Here is a 14,267-nt window from a genome sequence, read left to right as displayed (position 1 = left end):
GGCCAAATTACCTTTTATTCAATTTGTAACAAAAAGGAGTAACTACAGCCCAAGAGGTTATCGTGAGCTCAGCTGAGCTATGGTGACGTGCTAACATTAAAGAACACGGTCTATAATGCAGTGAAGAAAACAGTGCAAGTGCCTGGGGTCATTGTGATAGACTTTCTCTGGGTGAATGACATAAAGACATAAGTGCTGTGTTTTGATTTGTTTTTAATTTAAAATGTACCCCTTCAATGAATTTTGCATTAATGCATTGTAGGCACTCTGCCTGTTGTCAGCATTTACATCTGTAAATGTGAATGTCTGAGGCATAGTTCAGTGGTGTGAATTCTTATTTCACTCCATGGGAAAAAGAAACAGAACAAGGAGTTAAGTGGGTTTTTTTTTATTATTATTATTTCTGTGTCAATAATCCAACCAGCTTAAATGTATATTTATTCTATGTTGGAAATGCAAACTATTCAGAATGCTATGAGAGCTATGAAAAACACAGGGCCTGGAAAACTGGCAGTTTTTGTGGTTTTGGGGTTTTGAGTAAAGTTTCACAACCAATCAGCCCAGAATAATGTCCGGTAAAGCCATTTCTGCTTGTTAGTCTATTTATTTATTTACTTTGGCATTGTGAGGCAAGGCAAGACACATTTGGAGGAAGGTCAGTGAAAATACTCCAGATCTGCCCCAGGGGCTGATGCTGGAGAGTGCTGAGGCCCTGCTGCAGCTGAGGAGGTGCTCAGCACCCCTGCTCAGTCAGGAACGGGCTGGAGCACAACCTGCCTGCTCGGGCAGCGTGGGCACTCACAGCCTTCCCAAGGAATTTGCACAGAAAGCAAAACCAATATTGGGTCCATTTGACTTTGGTTTGGTGGCCACTGGATTCTGTGTGTCTCCTGCTCTGCTGGTGGCCCTGATCTCATCTGCATCACTGGAGACCTGCCCTTTGCTTGATGCTGTGTGTTTTCCAGCAGCCTTCCCATGGAGACGCCCAGCCTGCCCCCGTGGCCAAGCATGAACTCTTTAACTGGGCACTGCAGACTTTGAAGACCGTGGATGCAGTCTGTGGTTCCTGTCCCTGCTCCCCAGAATGTGCTAACATGGCATGCAGTATTTTGCTCGTGGGTTTATGTCCTTGGGATATTAAGATGACTCGAGTTCAGGAGAGGAGATCTCCCAGGGGGAATGTGTTTGCTCAATGGTTTGTTCAACTCATTCTGGGCATTTCCAGTGGGAAAGGCTCCCCCTGCTTAGCTGTCACTGGCTGTACTGCCCGAGGGGGGGTGGAGAGCGGCTCCAAAAGGACTTAGGTGTTTCCTAGGGAGCACAGGCAGTCCTGGGGCTCACAGCCGGTTGTCCCACTAGCTGTCACCCTGCCTTGCTTGCAGTGGTCCGGAGCCCCGGTGCCGCGGGGGCCGCGCTGTGCCGGCAGCAGGGCCCAGTGGGGGCTGTGCTCGGCGCTGGGGCGCGGAGCCTGGTGTGCAAGGTCCAAACCAGGGGCTGCTTGTGTCCTTGGGTGGGACACACGGGGCAAATAATCACCAGCAGGAGGCCTCTGGAGAGGAATAAACAGTTCGGAGAAGCAAAGGCTGCTTCTCCATCCCGCAGCAGTGCCCCAGGCCCCGTCCCACGGGCAGGGTCTCCACAGACCTCCCTGCGGCCACAGACCCAGAGAACATCACATCCCAAGGAAGCTGTGGCGTTTTGTGGTGACAGCCACCAGCCTTGCCAGCAGGCCTTGTGGCACACTGGCGCACCAGGGGACACTTGGTGACAGGGGCCGGCCATGCCGAGGCGCCGAGCAGCCGCAGCGCCCGGCTCTGGGCGATCCCAGAGGGGAGCGGCGGCGCTTTCCTGAGAGCACCGCCACCTCGCGTCTGCCCCGTCCCGGCCGAGGCCAGCACATGCGCTACCTAGGAGCGATCCAGAGACCGCTCGGCGGCCCGAGGCAGCCGTGGGACGCCGCTGGCTGTCCCCTCCTGGCACCGTGTCTCCGGTGCCGGGGCAGAGGCAGGGCCCGCCCGGGCCGCCCTGCCCGCAGCGCGGCCGCGCACGGGACAAGGGCGGCAGGCGCAGCGCAGGCTGCGCGTCCAGGCCGCGCAAGCAGCCTGCAATGCCACCGGCAGTCCTGTCCAACAGCCGATGGCTCTGTGCAGCACGGGGAGACAGGCTAGAGCGTTTGTTTCCTTCTTTAACCTGAAAGGTCAGTTCTAGTTCTCCCCATCCTTTCCTGGGTGCCCAAGCAGATTGTTCCGAGCCGCATGCTTCCATCAGGCACATTCTGCACTACATTAGTTTAATGGCACTGTCACTATGAATTGCAAACTTTCTCAGCTCCCCCCTGTGCTGGTGAAACATGGCAGTATAAGGAACATCTGTTCTCTTACCCTTTGCTGGAAATGGGAAACATCATATTGCATTTTTGTTATTAGCCTTATTTGGATGCCAGTGGTTTTGTTTCTAAACACATCAAGGCAGCTGAATAACCTTAATTGAGTACTACAGAAAAAAAAATTGGTTTCATGCAAATGTGGCTGCCAGCATAATTATTAGGACAATACTGAACTTCTATTCCTGAGATGGGTTCCAGTTTCTTGGTTTTTATATTGCTCCCTTGCTGCTGAATTTCATTATAAACATCTCCACAAAAACTGATCTATAGTTAGGCAGTAAACAAGTTAGTCCTTAATTTTTGACATTAAAAGCCAAACAAACCTAATTATTACAAATGTGAATTTGAGCCTTTATTTATGCACAAAATAATTACCCAGTTTTCACTAGGAATAACGACCACAGGTAAAACTCTGCCTTATATGATTTAAAACAGGCTACAAGATTTTTTGTGCAATTTCATTAAAGACAACAGATTTTTGCAGCTCCTATGGAAGATTACAGTATGTATAAATAGAATCAATTTAATAATTCCCAGATTTAATTATGATGGATTCATTGTTATTGCATGATCAACCACAGCACACAATGGCAATTAAGCAGAGCACATATATACAACTCTCTAGTCCACCCATTATAATAAAGAATCACTTCATTATTAAGCCTGAGGGCAAGTCAGAGAACAGGATTATAGTAAGAGTATAAAAAGTGGCAGAATCTGCTCCAGTAACTTTGCTGGTGTCTTTCTGTGCTGCAAAGTACACACATCCTTCATGATATGCACACCTTTAATGGGCCTTCATAAAAATATTGCACTTTTATCATATCTCCTTTACCAGCTTACTAGAGCATTCCAGGAAGCTGCTAGCCAGGTGTGGCATGCTCTGTTTTTGGTAGATTTACCTAGGTTTGGAGAGGTCTTTGGTGAACCCTGACCATCAGACTTCCAGTGTAATGATGGGGAGACTTTTTACCCTGATGATTTATTTAGGTTTTATTTTCCTTTAGACCCATAGCAGAATTCAAGGCTGCTTTGGGTCACCTGTGAAGTACATTTGGTGTAATTCCTAGGAAAGTTGTGCTCATTGTCACAGAACAATTGTATCTAGTGGCAATTGGAGTTTCTCTTTAAGAAAGGCAGACTGTAAAACCAGTAATCCTGGCCAGGTCAGGATTGTGTTGTATCAGCAGAACTTTTGTGGGGAAGCTCGCACAGCACGTGCCTGCCCTGTCTGGCTCAGTCCATCGTCTTCACGACTAATAACATTTACTCCAAATTTAAAGAGGCGCAAAGTTCAGCAAGCCAGATTTAGTCTGGGGGTATCTTTACTGAAGTCAGTGAAACTTGTAAACTTGGCTGGATATTTGGTGTTAGAGGAGTGAATGTAAGAACAATTCTTCAAGTGTTTGTTTTCTTTTTTACAATCACAGAACAAGGCAATTTGCAGCAAAGTGTTGCGTGCAACTGCTCTCAAAGCGTAAGTCACAAATGGTGCTGGACTTGGGTTTTAGTTTAATTAATACTAGGCATTTCCACTACGTTTGTGCTCATTTCTGTCTCCCCCAATACGTCCTCTCTGAGAAACATACTCCCTGGATACTCTGTCTGGTCATCTGAAGTTGGAAATCTGTACTGATGGTACCCCATGATAGTGGGGGTATGAACTTATTTGCTTCATAAAACTCCTATTTCCCTAAAGCTTTATCCACGGGTATTGCTGCACATAGTGCAATAGTGTAGTGTAATTATCAGCTAATCAATTAAACTTATGCCTGTACCCCAGTGCAGACTTGCCTATGCTTCTACCAATTTTTAAAAAATGGCAGAAGTGCCTGTGAATTTTTAATGAGTTGATATTAGCTACAGCCAAACACTGAGAATGAAGAAAAAGTGCCATCCTGACAAGGGAAGATTGTTGTACAGAATTTGTTCAGTGCTTTGTTTGGCCTATTTTATTCTGTTTTAACAAATCTGCATTAGTAACTTTGCAGTGGTTTATAGTTTGAGTACAGTGTGTGCCATGCTATCTTTGTAATTTGCTATTAGTAAACAGTCCTGAAGGCACTCTTTGCAGAGCCTAAGTAGACCTTCCATGCAGCCCAGCATGATATGTTTCCCATCATCACCTTTGGAGCTCTGATGTTGAGAACACAGAACCAAGTTTCTCTCGGAGCTTGGGTCTGTGGCCACCTGTTTAATTAATCAAAGCGGGAAAATTCAGTGCAAGCAGGGCACTCCAGTGTCCTGAGATGCCAAATCATTGAATATTCCCATTTTTTAAACCTTTCCAAGGAGATTTCTGTCTTGGGGAATGTATCTGAGACCCTTCCTCTCCTCTGACCAAGCCAGTTCCTTGGAGTTCACCTGGGCTGTGACCTGCGCTTCCAGGGCAGTGTCACCACGTGCTGTACGTGGCACCTGGGGCACCCTTGGCCAAACAGGGTATGGGAGTCTCACAGTGTGCTGGTGCCACTTGCTCCCCTCTCCCCTGCAGGGTAGGGGTGCCCTGCTGGCTGCCCAGCAAGGGCAGCTGGCACTGCCAGCACCAGTTGCTCCGGTGCAGAGGCGGGACAGAACAGGAAACAAGTGGTGACTAACAGTCCACATTCTCTGCTTTTGAGGCAGCAGAGCCACACACAGCCCCTCACTCAGGGCAAGCTGCTCAGGCACAGGCTAGTCCTTGGTAAAATTCATTGCATCTGGTGCTGCTCATTTCCTTTCAGTTTTTATCTAGTCTTTCTGTGTTTCCTGTTAGCACCTTATGCCATTTGGGACAGCACGGGGACTGCTGCTCGCTGCGTGTTGGCTGTGCAGAGACTAGTAGGAGCTCGTGGTTACAGCACTGTGATCCAGCTAGCTTGTGTTTTGGTGCATCTTGCCTGTGCTTTTCCATGTTCCTGCTCTTGCAATAGGTGAAGTGCAGAGGATGAAGAGCTGGGGCACAGAGGGACCTCCATGAAGTCTGTTAAATGGATCCTGCGTTTCTGCTGGAAAAGACTAACGGAAACAAACAGCAAAGACCAGAAAGCTGTGTGTAAAATGTAGATTCTACCTTTTCTTCTCATGTGACTCCCTCTTTGACTATCTTTTATTTGTGAATAAATAACCATCCACTTGAATATTTCCCACATTTCTCAGGTCTGTGAACTTCTGTTTTTATAGGGTGAGCTTGTTTGCCAGGCAGGTTTTCCTCAAACTCTCCTGGTGCCAGTAATTAAGGGATTATTGTAATTACCTCACTGGTTCAGATATTGAGTATTAGTGCTCAGGCTGAATGTGCCCACTTTGATTTCTTACAGTGACGCTAGGCAGGCTGTGCCTGAGCTGTGCTCTAAATGAGCACAGTGTCATTAATGACAGCGCTTTTACAATGGGCACTTTTGTGCTTAAGAAGCTTTTTATACCTTAATCCAACCTGATGCAAGCTATGGATGCAAATGCATTACAGGTACAATTTACTTCATGGCATTAACAGAACTTAAAAACTGATTTGGACTGCACTGTGGAGGGTTTAATGAGCTGTGTGTCGGATCCTTGGGGCTGGCTGAACTCCTCTGCCTGCAAGTCAGTGTCTAATGCTTTCATTTCCCTGTCCTGTGCCTGGCACTAACCTTAATGCTTTGCTCCTTCCAGGCATGAGAGTTCTTCTCATTTACACTGGCCTTCAGGGATCATAAGGAATTGAAAAAATATTTTAGTCCCTGTGTGGATCCCCTTCCTCCATGTAGCTGCAGCAGGGATGGTGTGGCATGCTGCTGACAGCCACTGTGCCGTGGTCCAGGTGCAAGGGGAGCCACAGCCAAAGCACACACATGTGCAGCCCAAGTGCACGCAGCACACCAGGCAATGTGCTCCTGCCAGCCCTGGGCAGAGGCCTCGCCTTGGGCCGAGCGCTGCGAGGGAGCAGAACAGCTCTGCTGGAAGTGCTGCTCTTGTGGTTCACATATCCAGCAGGCCTGGCTTTCCAGGCCTGCTCTCAGTGACTGCTGTGCCTTACCACATCTGGCTCTTTCATGTTTGGCCTGAAATGGCCTTTCTCCTAATGGCAACTTTTCCATTGCACACGGGCTCCTGAGTTGATGATAACATTATGTTTCCCTGTAAGCTGTGCATGTGAAGCTGTGTCCTGTTTCTTGTCTTATTTCATCTGCAATTAAAGCTGGTGAGGAAACCATTCAGATCCTGAATACCCTTGCGCTGTGGTCAATACAAAGTTCTAGCACTCACGAGAACAAAGTCTGATCCTCAAATTCCCTTGCAGATCATTATTTTTTATTCCGTGTTTTGCCCTGCTCCCTTTCTAAACCAGCTGCAAAAACATCTGTGCTGTAGGACAAACTGTCCCTCATCTGCACCACGAGGGAGCCCATGCTGTAAGTGCCTGCTCCTCGTTCACAAATGACCAGCCTGGAGCAGTGACAATACCTATAGAGAAATAACCTCTACCATTTCTACAGCCTTTCACTCTTGTTTGTCCTGCTGCTGTAGAGGTTGTATATTATGAATGCCATCCTCGCTTGCTTCCTGTTCCTGGCCAGCTGTGGATTGATGATAGCATCTTCAAGTTGTTGGACTTCCTCTTCTTGTCTTTAATCTTTTGGTTTCAAAATGGCCCCCACATTTACAGTTACCAACCACAGCAGGCAGGCAGCAGCAGCTGGTAGCCAACCAGACAACACTGAGTGCATTTTAAAAACAAAAAGAGATCTGTTCTTTAGGTTATGTAAGAGGATCTACTGCTAAGATTTAGTGAAACAGAGTAATTTCTGAAGTGTTTGGCAGTTAATATATTAAATGTGTTAATTTTTGACATTTTCAAATTCATGTTGGTCCAGTTTGACTCACCTGTACTTGTAGAAACAATGATAGCCAGTAACATACTTATGCTACATAGTATATAAATTCAAAATGTAGCAACTGGAAGAGAATTTTATACTCCATGAATCTACTTGACTTGCAACAGGCTCCTTCCTACCACACCATGCATTACTCCCCCTATTACTAAAGACTACTGTTCAAGAAAGCAACACATTTTCTGTAGTTAACACCTGTGCTCACAGTCGGGCTAAAGCAAACCTAATGTAACCATCCAGTTCTTCAGAAGCAAAGCCACAGGTTATTTTGCTTCTGCTTCCTTTCCTTCTTCATTAAAATCTAGTTTCACAGGGCACAGAGCCTGACTGAGCTGAAGAGCAGATGTTTTGAAAATAGTCCTGGCTATAAGCTGCTTTTTGTCTTTTTCTGATTGTTTTTGCTTAAAGATTGAGAGAAAAATGTACCTTATTGTACATTATTCCAAGATGTATGAAAAGTAAGAACAAGTCAGGAAATGCAGATTTTCTTCAGTCAAATGCTATAGACTCCCCCACTGGGCATGCACAACTGAAGCACCCACATGTCAGCATTAGGAAGATGAGACAAATTCATTAGTTTGCTGTGAGTATGCACTAGTCATTTCTAACTGCTTTCTAAACTTATTTTTTTGCTACAATCATGCAATTCTGCTAATGAAGTTATGATTGTGTATTGTTAGCATCGGTGTCTAAACCTGGGCTGGTAGTAGCAAGTCTTGCTTGTGAGGTTCCTTCAGCCATGACCTCCTGGTGTGCCTTCCAGACACTGCAAGTTCTTGCTTTCCTCATTCTGGTCACAATCCCAGATGTCCACATTTCAATATAAAACTGAAGTGGTTTATTGTAGAAGTTTTATCTAAGGCTATTATTATCTACTCAGTGTTTCATTGTGAGGGAAGTTGTGTTTATCATTCAGGAATCATGGCCACAACCAGGAGATCTATATTCAGTTCATGATGTTTTACCTTAGGCCTCAACCCTGCAGTGTTTCAGGTCCTTGGGCTACGGCATGATCAGTATCATGGACTGGTAGAGGAAGGCAGAGGGTTTATGTCCTCTAATCTGTTATCTCCTCTTATCTCTTGCTTCATTTATAAAATGGGGACCGTGTCATAAATGTTCCTTTATCAGCTTGTCTTTAGGGTTCTTGGAGTAGCTTTGGTCCCAACTATCTTCTTTTGAAACCTGCTTATATTCTAGACTTGATCCAAAATCAAGGATATCAGAATAAATCAGGCCAAACTCCCTCAGGCTCTGGGGAGAGGCTGGAAAAGGTTATGCTGTGCAAGTCTGAGGGGCCAAAATACCCTCAGATTGCTCCAGAACTAACTGGCTCTGCAGCTGGACCTCCTGCCCCAGTGTGTTTGCAGCAGGATCCCAGGTGGATATGAGATTGATCCTGTCCTCCTCCCACTACTCTCTTCTTTTTTGACTCCAAGAGCCAGGATGCAGATCTTACACCCTACATCACATTCTGTGTCAGTAGGTGCCTCTTGTCTTCTGACAAAATAGGTCCTGCATCCATTTCAGCTGCTTTTGTAGAGCAGCCCACCCAGCAGGGAACACTCTCAGCAAGGGCAGTGTGTGAGGTGAGTCCACACCACTCACCTGGAGCAAGGTTGGCCACTCCAGTGCCCTGGCACCCATCAGGCTGCTCAGTGGCCTTTGCTACTGTGGCTTCAGTGCTTGGGCCTCTTGTAGAGTCTGACATGCAGACCTGGAGAATTCTGTGCATGAGGACAAGAGCTCAGGAGGCAAGAGGGCAGTGCCTGAGCTGCTGGCCCTGCAGTGGCCGTGAGGAAATCAGTGTGGTATTGTTAGCACAGGTATCACAAGCACTGTCTCATCTGTCTAGCCTTTAGTAGCAAACACCATGCATGTTACACAGTCATTTTATCTCCTGGCTTTACAGAACCCCCTGATTGTCCAGGCAGCAGCTCAGCTGCCTGCCAGGGGTGGCCAGCAGCTGTCTTTGAGTGCAGCTGGGCTGTGTTTTTCAAAGGGTTACTTCCACCCCACACCCCCAGTCTCAGGACAGGACCAGAGGAGAAGGAGTCAGTGGAGAAAGAGTTCAGCCTTGTCTCATTGGGCTGATAAATGCACTCCCTCTGCCCCCACCTGATCTCCGTGACCTCCTGATGCAGAAGTCAAATAGTCATTGGCAACAACACATGTTGGACTGAAAGCCACAGATTAGCTTCTGAGAAAACCTGATGTAACTTTTCATTCTCGTTCCCAAGTCGAGAGGGAAGACACCCCCTCACACGCCTCCTCCCTCCCCTTGGTTAAAGGATTTCAATTTCCACTTAGTAGGTGATGGTGGTGGTGGATGTGATACGTGTGCTTGAATGGATATGTTTAATGTGAGCCAGGGAAGACTGTTCTCTCCAGAATGCTTCATCCTTATTTTCCCACTGAGATTATGCATATGCACAGCACTGACTTTTCAGAGAAGCTGAACCAATGGGAGCTGTAAAATTTCAGCTTGTGTTTCATGCCATATGTACTTTGATTTCCTGGTAGAGAAAGAAAGAATATCCCTTCTATGATGTAAGCAATATATTCTCAAGTGCTGATTATGCTATGTTATGTTATATTATGCTATGTTATGTTATGTTGTTATATGTTCTCAAAAGCTGAATACTGATTTTTGCCAAACTGGTCAAAGTCCAGCCTTTCTCTACTGACTTTGGGGAAGGAAGCCTGGATTTGTCCCATTGATTTAGTTTCAAAGCAATCATGTCTTCACACTTCTAAAGTAATTACATTTAATCTCGTCAATAGGAACAAAGTCTGCAAGCAATGTAGAAACACTAAGAAATGGGGACGTCTACCTTGAAAGTGCAGCAGAACCTGCCCATATCAGCCCAGCACATATAAATAAGTTTCTTTTCCAACTCATTTAACCTTGGCCAGTGACTTTTTGCCTCAGCTTGCTTCACTTCCAAAAATGTATCCAGTTCCTCTCTTGATGCATGACTAAGGCTCTCTTCTGTTGCTGACTCTGTCAACTGGGTAGTATCCCAGCCCCTCCTCATTGTGTAATTCTGCCTCAGTTTAAATATATTATTCCCCTTTTGGTTTCAAATGAGTTATCTCAGAAACAGCACTGGCACCAAGATGTCCCTTTAGCTTTCTGCTTTCTGTGTGCCTTTCTCAGCCAAGCTCTAGCTGCTAATTTAACTCTCACAATCCCCACTATCCCATGCACAGCTGCTGCTGGAGCCCATGAGATACACAGGCAAGAGGGAAGGGGAGACCCAGCTGCTCTTCAACATGAATAGCTCAGAGCTCAGTTTAGTGGTGCCAGCCCTGAGAGAAGCTGCAGGGATGCCTAGAGCTCAGCCTCAGGGGTGGCTCTTGCTGTGGGTATGGGGTACCCATGAGCTCCTGCAGCTGATACACCTGCTGTGCTTGACATTTGGAACCAAAATGTGCCACTGCTGTTACATTTGTCCTTTGGTGGCAGCTGGAACTCAGAAGTGTCCGAAGTACATTTGATGGAACAGCAGGAGGATGAGCAAAAGTGTCTGTGACCAAAGGGGCTTCTGATTCAGGCTGCTGGCATTGGGCCTGTAATGACAGCTAGTCTGGTCTAGGGGTGTCCATGTTTCAGTATAAACCCCTTTCTAGGGCTAATTACAATTAAACCAGACAGATTGTTGAAAATTAAATCCTTGGGCTGTGCACAGTGATTGTTACCTCCATAAGGAGATAACCTGTATCGTGCTGAGCCTCAGGTCTGCTGTGAGTGGGACACAATGAGCTGTATGGTCTCTGCATGAGCAAGAGGGGCAGAGGAATACATTCCTTCTGCTGTTCATTCTTGGAAGTGTGAGAAGGCACTATGATTAGTGCTAATCTGTTTTAGATGGAGCCCAGTGCACCTTAGGGGATCAGTGCACATACTCCAGCACAGTGGGCTGTACAAATTACACAGCATTATGTAGCATGCAATTATGCAGATGTGTAATGCTTCCATTGTGTATTTCTGTTTTAAAACAAATTGTATAAATCTCTAGGTTTCCTGCAAAAATGCCCACTGCCAGCTTACCAGACTGTTTTGTCATCTGCTCAAAGCTTGTTAGGGCTTTGGAGTGCTGTGCAGAAAAATCTCTCAAGTGAGATGTGTGTTGTGAATTGCAGTCCTGACAACTATCAGAGGTTGCATGCTGAGGTGTAGCATTAATATTTATTTGGGAACAGATGTCCTGGCTATTAGCCTGTGTTAGATGTTGGCAAAAAAGTCTTGCCCCTAAGAACTCAGTCCCTATATAGCAAGTATTAAAAATATTTAATACTTTAAATACAAAAGAATAGGTAGAATAAAAGTGTGGGTGGAGGTAATGCTGTAATAACTTCTTTTCCCTGAACTGAAGAAAACATTTCCAAACAAAAACTAATTTATATATTTACTTTAAATGGGGTTTAAGTATCCTTTTTTTTATCCCAGGATTTTTACACTGAAAACCTTAGCTATAAAAGAATCTTATTTTGCTTATACACAGATAAAGATGTTAAGTAAGAATTCTTAAACCATTTTCCTGCTCTATAGAGTCATAGGAATGTAGCAACACCATATTTAAAAATCTTCTTTCCTTTTCCTGGCAAGATTTTTAATTCCAGTGGAGAATGACAGCATCTCCTTCTGCTTTGTTAGTGTCATGCATGCATGTGCCTGCTGTTAGTTGCAGGCCAATGACTTCACACCAGACACAAATGGGCAACAACAGGCAAAGCCAAAATAAGCCTCTGTTTATGTTGATAATAGCTTTCCTCCGTGCTTTGTGTGCTCTTTCTAGGGCAGAAGCTAATTCCAGTTTTGGACCAGTTTGCAGCTGGTCATCTGCTCATCTTGAGATGTCATGGTGTGCTGCAGGGTTAAAATAGGTACAGATTCAGGGTTAAAGAAGTTACAGGTTCTCCCAATGCCGTTTGCAGAGGTGAACAACAGCTGCCTTGGCAGAGGTTTGACACTCCACAAGTCCTGCAACGGCTCCTGTGCCAAGTGTGGGCAATGAGCATCCAAGAGTTAAGCCACACATTTTTGTACATCCTCTCTGTTCTTTATGTGTGCAACAAGATGAAGCTTGCCTCACTATTTGCTAGATTAAGATATCTCCTGGCAGGGCACCACTCAGGAGCTCACGAGAACACTGCTTGAAGTGATGCACACTTTCTGGCTGGGAGGAGCCCGGGGCTGTTGGACATCCAAACACACTCCCTGCAGATGTGCAGACATGGTCTGCACCTTGGTGTCAGCACAGGGAAAGGTGGAGACCTCTGCCCAGAGTGTACCATTTCTATGAGCAATGGAATTCAACCTTCAAAACTAGAGGCCAGGCAAGAATTAACTCCATATAATGAATACCTGTGAAGCATGTGGATGGGGAAAAATTGCCCCTGAGCTTCAATCCTTCACTCTGGTTACTGATGAGGAAAGAGTAAGAAAAATCATACAACTTTCTGTAATGTACTTCCCTTTCACAAGAAAGGAGTGGTGAGAGGAAAAACAGCTTTTCTTTGATTCACCATATTAGTTCATCAAGGCAGGCAGGCAGGCAGGAAGGAAGGAAGGAAGGAAGGAAGGAAGGAAGGAAGGAAGGAAGGAAGGAAGGAAGGAAGGAAGGAATTTCAAAGCTAGTAGCCCTACTGAGGAAGCTCTGGGGTTTTTTTACCCCACACAGAGGAACAGTGGGCTCTGCACGTCAACATTGATGACAATCCAACAGGAAGCATAGAGAGCAGAGGCTTGACTCATCACCATGGATGCAAGAGCAGTTCTTTGAACCCACTGCATTCATGGGAGTATCTTTCTTGGAGAGGTGATTCATCACTGAGGAAATCCAGGATGAAGTATGGACACCACCTTCCCAAAAGGGACAGCTGTGATCTCTCACACAAACTCCTCCCCTGACTGCAGTAGCACTGGAAATGACTTGCTGCTTCTGGGAACGAGCTGCATGGTGCAGATCTCAGGGCCTCGTGTCCTCACTGTCAGTTCTGAATTACTAAAGCTGAGCCACTACATGTCGTGTCGCCTCGTAATGGGGTCTTTGTCAAAAAGGGCTTGCAGACAGTTTAATGGGTCTTTCTCAGGAGCCATAAAGATTGCATGGGGATTTCTGGAAAAAACTAAGGCTTTTGTCTTTTTCACATTGCAGAAATCTGATGGTTGGTGCATCCACCTAGTCCAAGAGTGTCACACACTCTGTGGTCCAACCTTGATTACACAAGGTGACAGCACCAAAAATTTGTTCTAATTCTAATCAATAGCTCTGCTACAAATAAGCCAGACTTTTCAGGGGAGATTTGGATAATCCACTGATTTTGGGGGGGACCACAGGTAAACCTCAAAAAGGGGCACCAGCCTTAGACAAAGAACTGCAAAAGTGAAGGGTCAGAAAGAAACTGTGTGGGTGAGGAAATATGGGACAACATGTGTACCATGGAACCAAAGATTTTGAGGGTTTGTAGCAACTTTCAAGTGATGGACAGCCCCAGTGGGTGACTTTGAGCTTTAGGCATCTTCTTCATGAGTTGTGGTGGAGTTTGAAGGATGGAGAAGAAAGGAGGAGCGTGTATGACTAAAACTCTGCGCAAACACAGATGAATTATATAGAGGGGCATACATCCAGCATGAAGACAATGAAGGGCATCTGAAGGGCAAATAAATAAGAGATCAGAAAGAGTAAGTCTTGAGAAAGCATAAAGATTAGAGAAAGCACAAGGACTGTTGAAGGATGCAACCCAGGGCTCTAAGAACATCAAAACATCCTTGGCTCCAAAATTTTCTAATCTGGAGATGGTGGCTGGGAGAGCACTCAGGGGAAATATTGTATGTGCTTACCCTGTGTTCATACTTTTCCCCAGGCATTTTGCTTTTGCCCACTGTTGGAGACAGGAGCTAGATGGACCTTTGGCCTGGCCCAGTGTGGCTGCTCTTCTGTTCTTGTGTTCTCATATTGTGAAAGAGCTGGAGTCCTTGTGGTAATTCTTGCGTTCTTTAGCACAAGCTGCAGGACAGA

The 14,267-nt window shown here is 45.7% G+C and overlaps 1 long non-coding RNA gene across 1 annotated transcript; it reads left to right on the top strand.

Moving 5' to 3' along the window:
- Positions 1-3,791: 3,791 nt before the first annotated feature.
- LOC128793649 (uncharacterized) lies at positions 3,792-5,505 on the top strand. The gene is made up of 2 exons (XR_008432851.1): positions 3,792-3,863; positions 5,142-5,505. It is a non-coding gene; the product is annotated as an uncharacterized LOC128793649 (long non-coding RNA).
- The last annotated feature ends 8,762 nt before the right edge of the window (positions 5,506-14,267 follow it).

The sequence above is a fragment of the Vidua chalybeata genome, chromosome 11 (assembly GCF_026979565.1).
Source record: "Vidua chalybeata isolate OUT-0048 chromosome 11, bVidCha1 merged haplotype, whole genome shotgun sequence".
In the NCBI taxonomy this organism is placed as follows: domain Eukaryota; kingdom Metazoa; phylum Chordata; class Aves; order Passeriformes; family Viduidae; genus Vidua; species Vidua chalybeata.
The sequence above is the reverse complement of the archived record's forward strand: the minus strand, read 5'-3'. Positions and strand labels throughout refer to the sequence as shown.